The sequence below is a fragment of the Ascaphus truei genome, chromosome 8 (assembly GCF_040206685.1).
Source record: "Ascaphus truei isolate aAscTru1 chromosome 8, aAscTru1.hap1, whole genome shotgun sequence".
Classification (NCBI taxonomy): Eukaryota; Metazoa; Chordata; class Amphibia; order Anura; family Ascaphidae; genus Ascaphus; species Ascaphus truei.
Genome location: NC_134490.1, coordinates 86,659,610 through 86,667,580, shown reverse-complemented (window position 1 = coordinate 86,667,580; position 7,971 = coordinate 86,659,610). Strand labels below are relative to the sequence as shown.

At 40.7% G+C, this 7,971-nt stretch overlaps 1 protein-coding gene across 6 annotated transcripts in view; it reads right to left on the bottom strand.

Annotated features, from left to right (window-relative positions):
- The window catches only part of PRKG1 (protein kinase cGMP-dependent 1), a 1,423,135-nt gene that overhangs the window by 1,119,381 nt on the left and 295,783 nt on the right, over nucleotides 1-7,971 (bottom strand). The gene's annotated exons all lie outside the window — the stretch shown is intronic.

Below are 7,971 nucleotides of genomic sequence, written 5' to 3'. Positions count from 1 at the left end.
TGCCACATGTGGATCTTTCATTAATATATATATATATATAGCATGCTCACTGGAGAAAGTCTTTATTATACAATATTTGGTCTTATCAGCAGCTGCAAATAGATCAATAACAAATATCTGTAACAGAATGTTTCAAGTTAACCAAAATGTACATTCTTAATAACCATAGTTACCTGCTTACTATTTTTGTGTTGGTTGCACACTTGACGAATGCAGCAAACACACCTCCCATTCGTACCCAATGGTGCTTATAAGCAGTGGTGTGTTACTAAAATACAGCTACTTTATTTCCCAGCTGTAACCTTGATTCCTCATTGCCCGCTGCTAACAAAATTATCCACTGTGTAAGAGAGAGACTGCATAATTATTTGCTCATTTGCAAATATTAAAGTGAAATTCCAGCCAAAAACTGACTTTCCTGATTTGGCAGGCGTCTACGTAACTAAGACATTTAAATATCTTTAGATTTTATTTAAAGAATCAATCCCCCCACAAAACTCTTTTCCTCCCCCTTCTTATCTTACTACAAACATGGCGCTCCCAGCTCTGGGGACCCTCGGTTGCCAGTAAATGTTGTTAGTATAGCCATGGCTGGTCCAGACTATCTTTCTGCCTTCCTGTCACGTAATTTCTGATAGCTACAGACAGTGACAGGCTATCCTCTGTGTTTACCCCTCCTCATGCTGCCTCTCTGAGTGACAGGGATGGAGGTGAATGGGAGTCTGTGTACAACCAATCATGGTGCAGACCCTGTGCCCTCCCCCTCTGAGCCTTAGAGAGGAAGTGTCCAAATTGTTTCAGTTTAGTCCTTCCCCTCCTGGAGTAAGGAGTGGAGTTAAGCCCTTCCCCTCCTGGGGTAAGGAGTGGAGCTCTTCCTCTCCTGGGGTAGAGAGATGCAGTCAAGATCTGTGCAGAGCACAAGGCCTCCCTTTTGCCAGAAGGCCCGCACCATCCATTCTCCAATACAAGGCATACGCTGTAATGACATCCTGCAGTGGCTTCCTGAATAAAGATCCCTTATTATTTACTTCTGCCTAAGTCGCAGTCTATTGGGCGGAAGTATAGGAGAAAAGACTGACATGGTAGGGACTGCCTCCAGTGATTGTGACTGGAGGCGCTGACACCTATGAGAAGAACCTGAGGATCACCAAAAGCCTGTCTTGTTCCCCACAACATCGCAGAAGCTCATCTCTCCTGGAGCCGAACAGGTACAAAGCAGCACACAGACCTGTAGCTTAGGCAAGATCTCCCCAAGGGAACGGGAGAGGAAGGGAGGGAGTGGGGGGGGGGTGCAGTGCTACATTAGGTTCTGTCAAAAAACACAATATGGCTGTAGGGTCATCAACAGAAAGCTGTGACGTCCTCTACTGTTTCAGCTTTCTATTGGCTATGACAATAGATTATCAGCCTGACCCGAGGGGCATATTGTTTTCCTGGGAAAGTATTTTTGCCCAGGAAATTTAAGGGATTATTCTATATCCGTGAAAGAAGCTGATTGGACTGAAATTCCCTATTTACTTCATTGTCTAATTTGGTGGATATAGAATAAACCATTTAAGGGTTAATTTACCAGGGGTATGGGGGATCATCCTTGGAAACAGGAGTAGTGCAGTTGAACTCTGGAGGATCCCACGGAGCACTAAGGTAAAACCTCCCCTGACACCCCCCACCCCCTCCCCCCCCCCCCCCCCGGACCACCAAAAAAGAAAATGTCAATATCACACAGTTGCATGGGACTAAAATCTTCTCCAGCACTAGAACACATATTACAATGCTAAATGAGGGAATAAGTACTTATTTCCTTTGGAGTGGTGTTTCCTTGACACTGTATGATCATTCAGATATCATGGCTCGTCTGTAACTGGCCTTGAGGTGAGCATTGGGCTACTCAAAGGGGCTTTGGTAGCTCTCACAAAGTTGTACTTTGGGTAACAACGAATACTCAGATATTCTCTTGCCAGGTGGCTACCAATGCAGTTAGACTTCTGTACGGGGAGCAAAACCCTTAAAGGCTTGTAAACTGCTTAACCTCTACCGCTCCCGAGGGGTCTGCAACGTTTTGCTCTGCTACGGTAATACAGTTACATTTTTATTAACATCATCAACGATCGTTTGTCAGCTGAGACCTCAGGTACTGAGTACCCAGTAGTACAACATTACATTTCTAAGTTAAATTAATTTTTCTGCTTAATTCCCAACTAGTCCTAACGGCTGCAATTAAACTAGCCATAACTATAAAGAAACAAATATGTTTGCTTTAAAAAAAAAACAAAAGCAACCCTCATATTGTGCTGGGTTATGGACGTTATCCCAAGATGACACTGTCTAAGGCACATATCATTTCTGAAAAGCTCATTTAAAACAATTATAAAGGGAGTACACAGAAGAGCATCAACAAGAGATAGCAAGAGAATGGTATATTCATGTGTTAACCAAACACATAAAATCTCACTAATATATGCCAACTAGATATACCATGGTTGACCAAACTCAGTTCTCAATAGCTACCAACAAGCCAGGTTTTAAGGATACCGCTGGTTCAGCACAGGTGGTGACATTTGAGGGCTGACTTTGGCCACCTCTGGCATATACAGTACTAACCAGGGCTCTACATACACAAGAAGTATGAGCAGTGTCTGGATGCTGGTACTGTATTATGATACTTAGCTGAATGCTGCTGGCAACTAATAACAGGGTTCCCATTCAAGGAACAGCTTTTATTTTTTTATTTTATTTTTTTGCCGATGCTTCAATATAATTGCTCTTACATTTAGTACCTATATACTGCAGGGCTCTTTCATCGGTTTCCCAAAGGGTCTGATTCAGAAAATAAACTAGAAGTAGATGGGCCACAAGATTATCACAATATAATTTAGGATACATTGAAATACTTATAAATGCTTGCAAATGTATAATCATATTCGCATTTATTCCATATATATGTACATATGCTTTAAGTGAATTTTAGTGTGAATAAAATTGCCTGCCTGGGCAACTACAATGATATTAGAAGTAGACAGTCCAAGGGCCACTTAAAGACCGTTTGAAGGACACATTTGGACAGTGGACGGCCAGTTGAAGAACCCTGCTATAGTATATCAGAGCGTTTCTCTGGTTTAATATGCCCATAAATAATTAAAGACACTGTAATTCTATTGTGAATCTACAATTTCTTTGGGCATTGGCCAATTTTCATTCTGTTAGCGGTATATATAACTCCTTACGGTCCATATAGGTTTCAGATCATGACATGACAAATGGCGGTAAGACTTCTGGATAATTAGCGAATGTCACATGGATAGGATGTGAAATCTTGCACATGTAAACTATCATATGGTGGTCTGCTTTATAAATTAAAAATAATAATTTGCTAATATGGAAATGTATGTAAACAGTTTTACGTTGCCTATTATTGTTAAAATCATAACATCTGTTCAAAATACACCAAAAGAAGAATATCTACTTGACAGCTAATTTTGGCACACTAATGTATCTTTTCATATTCCCAATTGCTTGACTTCCAAATAGTATTCCTTAATCTGTGCTGATTGGCAAACAAATACTGTAGCTTTGTAGGCTTCATTTCACATAACATCATTCATCCGTATCTACAGAAAGGCAGACATTTAAAGATTTCAGTTTTGCTGGAACATTGTCTTTTCCCTTTTCATCTTTTAAGGCAGCACTGGGGCCCAAGTATGAGTTCACAGTAAAACCTGTTTTGACGCACCACATGAAATTGCGGCATATGTATCAAACTTGTTGCTCCGTTTCTTCCATAAGGCGCAGATTATTAAACAAGAAAGTTAACGTCACCTCAGACAGGGGGGATGTTTTGACACTGATGGAAATTTAAAAATAGGTGACGAACAAAGGCATACAATTTTATACATCTTCTGATCTTTGCACCATTATTGACAAGCCCCAAAAAACAAGCTGACGCACATGCTTCAAAAACGGGACACGCACAATTTGTACCAATTGCCTAAGTACAGGCGTGGCCCGTAACAGCTTTTGGAATGGCATTCCGGTGCGCCCAGACGACGGGCCCAACCTCTGCATCTGCCCGCTGGGCCCCAGCTCCCCTCTGCCACAGGACCGGAGGCCTCCCCTACCAGAAGTTACATTTCTTAGTGGGGGTGAGGAATTGAGTGAGAGAGGATGGGGGTGGGGTTGAGTAAGGGAGGAGGGAAACTGAGTGAGGGAGGAGGAGGAGGTAGAGGAATTGAGTAAGAGAAGGAGGGGTGAATAGATGAGAGGAGGGGTACACAGTGAGAGAGATGGGGATAGAAAAAAGAGGGGGAGGCAGACGGGGGAGGGAGAATGAGAGAGGAGGGGGGACAGAGGACGTAGGGGGGGCAGAGGACGTAGGGGGCAAGTAGGACAGTAAAATGCGTGCCCATTAATTGGCACGCCTAAAGAAAAGATTGGCCGCCTGTGTACACAGTCTCCCTGTATTTGCCATATTTTATGCCTCTGGTTGTGTTAGAAAAACAATAGCAACTTGTGCTTTTCTTCCATTCCAATGCTGTAATGAATGATAAAAACACTGAATCCTTTAAATATCCTGAAGGAAATACTAATCTACTGTAGATCAATACTGGGCAGACAAGAGAACGGATACATAATTGGTAACTGCAGAATAACACATTTATCCTCATTAGTGTGTAACTCCAATAATTTATAACTGTCAGCCGTATGCAGATCTCTCACACAAGTTGCTATCTTGCTGCAACCTGTCATATTTCCAGGAAGCTGACTGTCATACCGCTGCTAGTGGACACGTAACACAATGCCGGGGAAATGGGACAGACACGCCGGTCACAGTTAATGCTTTTTTTAGTTTCTTTACGGGCCAACGCTTCTCTTTAAATGAATCAAAATATTTTTTCCAGTATTCAATTATCACTTTGGAATCTTTTAAGAAAACGTTGTGCTCGGCCAGCCAGAGTCTATAAATGAATAGTCTGCGGTGCAAGCACAGAGCATTACATCTATCAAAGAGCAGCCATTCATTAGCAAAACTGAAGATTGATGTATTTTGCAATGTGTTTGTTTAATTCATTACACAAGTCATTTAAAAGAACATACAGGTATATTGAGGCTCACAGTACATTTACCCCACTATGCAGTCACCTAAATTTGCTATAATAAATACGATGTGAAAGTACTCAACACAAAAAGTCATTTTTATCATTTTTCTGTTTAGAGAAAATAGACTTTTTGTATAAAACTGTGCTAAGAAGCTACATTTGGTAACAGAACATGGATCTCTTCCTACTGTTCTGCGATACACAGAAAAATTCTTTTATTTTGAAACCGGTTTAAAAAGTAATGTGTGCTTGGTAGTTATGAACTAATCTTTTGAACCAATAATCACGTGGGAGATAATAGAAGCCCTGTTAGCATAAATAAGATACAGAGGTTATCTCTACTGCAGAGAAGATGCTAGCACATGCAGGGAGGACAGAAATATATTGTGGTAGTCCACTGAACTTGGAGTTATCAGATCAAATTGTCATCGGCTAATAATAGTATCATTACAATATGAACATTGCTCTCACAATTCTCCTGTTCTTTAATACCACAGCACTAACAATAGAGCAGGTAGCATGCTGTATAAACGTGAAATATATCTGTAAGTGCTCTAATCTTATTGAGGTACACACATAAAATATATAATAGTAATAATAGAATAAAACAATGACAGCAACACCCTTAAAGCGGTGATGGATTCCAAAGCATTGCAAATCAATGTGAAGCAAACCCTTTCAGCAAAGAGGGTACAGTATCTATATTATTTACATGCAGAGATGTTCATGTTTGTTTACAGAACTGTGGCCCTGGGCCCCGGGAAATCTGTCTGCGGCCCTACACGGACAGCTGCTTTAAAAGGCAGTGCAAGCAGCTCCCGAGTCCCTGCTGTTCTCTGGACAAGGCTCCAGACCCCGAGAGGGTGGAAAGAGACTAGAGCTACTGCTGTTTGCACAGGTACAAGGCTCTGTGTTGGTCAAGAGCATAGCTCTCCCACGTGTAGATCGTAATTAACAAGGTGTTAGTTAACACTCAAGGGAGGAGTTTGGCGTTTTGTTCCTGTTTTTGCTTTATGCCCTGTTACAATAAACCTGGTAAACGAATCCTCCGTTCCCTGCCTTTCATGTGAATGATCCTGCAAAGTGGCTGAGTTGTCACAACATACATACACGAGAGAGATAATATGTCCCTGAATGTCACCATTTAAAGTGAAATCATCAAACAACAGATGTTGCCTATATGTGTAGTGATTCAACTAACACCGTGAAGACAGATGTTAATTTTTTTTGGTCTGACATGGTAATGATATACCGCAAATAAGAAGGCGTGTTCCTTTAAGCACATGCCTGTGGGTCTATAAATCAGAAGCTATTAAACTTCCTTTATTATCCATCATGCACAAGCCTTTTCTATAAAAAAATAATGTACCCAGAGAGGACAGTATATAGCATTACTTGTGGCATAGCCCATCATAATTTGGAGACATGATCTAAAAATGGCACAATGCTTCCCACTGTGAATGATTTCAAACATGGAGATGGAACAAGAAAGACTCGAAAATTCAAAGGAGAAGGCGACACTGCTAATAGCAAAGGAAGGTAAATGTGTCAGAGAGGCTGGAAATGGAAATCGAACAATGGGGATAGAAAGAGATTTCTCTAGCTAATCAGCCCAGTTGATTGGGAAAGTAATTCAATTCTTTGAATGGAGTTTGACAACATGACACAGGGAGAAGGGCTAGAGGGAACGCTTAATCCAGTTGATCTCTCAACAGAGTGGAAGGCAGGAGATGAAAAGAGAGTTTTACAGACACAGAAGGCTAGGAGACAGCCAATAAACGTACCAATAAACGTACCCTACACAAGCATTGTTACACTGGTGTAACAGCATGCTTATGGAGTAATGCTGATACTCTGGCATTCAAAGTATTCTTGGTGATATTTCTAAGTAATGTTAAAAATGTATGTAATAAGGGCACATATTAGATACACACAATCACTTTGATACTTAACATGATATTAAAATGAACATGAAATGATGCCTGGCAGTGGGGGATTTCCCATTAGACCCAATAGGCCCAGGCCTAAGACGGAAAAATTTGGAGATGGCAAAATTTCCCTTTTTTTGTGCCCCCATCCAATATACAGAGAAAAACTTTACTTGGGTATTCTACATCCCAGAGTCCTCCATAGCAGACAACAGCGATTATAATCCATGTCGGTGTTTATATCCCAGTATTTTGAAAATACAAGAGAAACTTCCTGTTTCTATAGATTCTATTATTTAGAATCTGCTATGTGCACCAGGAGTGGCCAATTCCAGCCCTCAAGTGCAATGATTGAGCCACCTGTGCTGAAGCAGGGATATCCTAAAAAACCTGACCAGTTGGTGGCCCTAAGGACTGGAGTTGGCCACCACTGATGTATACCATTTGCAACTGAATCATGAGCGCCAGAGGAATCTGTACCACCGTTATCTTTCCAGCGAAGTTCGCCTCTAATTATGAACTCCTAAAGCTAATTATAGGTCATGATTCATTTGTCACATGACTATACAACTAATGGCTATTGATTGGCTTTGGCATGGTAAACAAAAATAGCCTAATAACCTCAGACTGGATAACATAGGCATCATGAATCAATACCATGCATGATTTTGAATAAATAGGGAATATGTTGCTTCTGATGGATTTTGCATATAGTTTTACATTTATCTTTTGGAAGATGAGTAAATGTTTCTTCGTGGAAAAGTAAACTATGCCTTAACAGTATCAGGTTTTCTACTATCTAATACACTGTCCATGATCTTCTACATGTTTAAAGTTTCTCCTTTTTATGGTTACATATTTTTCAATATTTAAGCCACTATATTCACGTCATTTGTTCTATCCCGGTGGATAATGTCACCATCAGTTCTACAAATTGTCAAGTCCCCTAA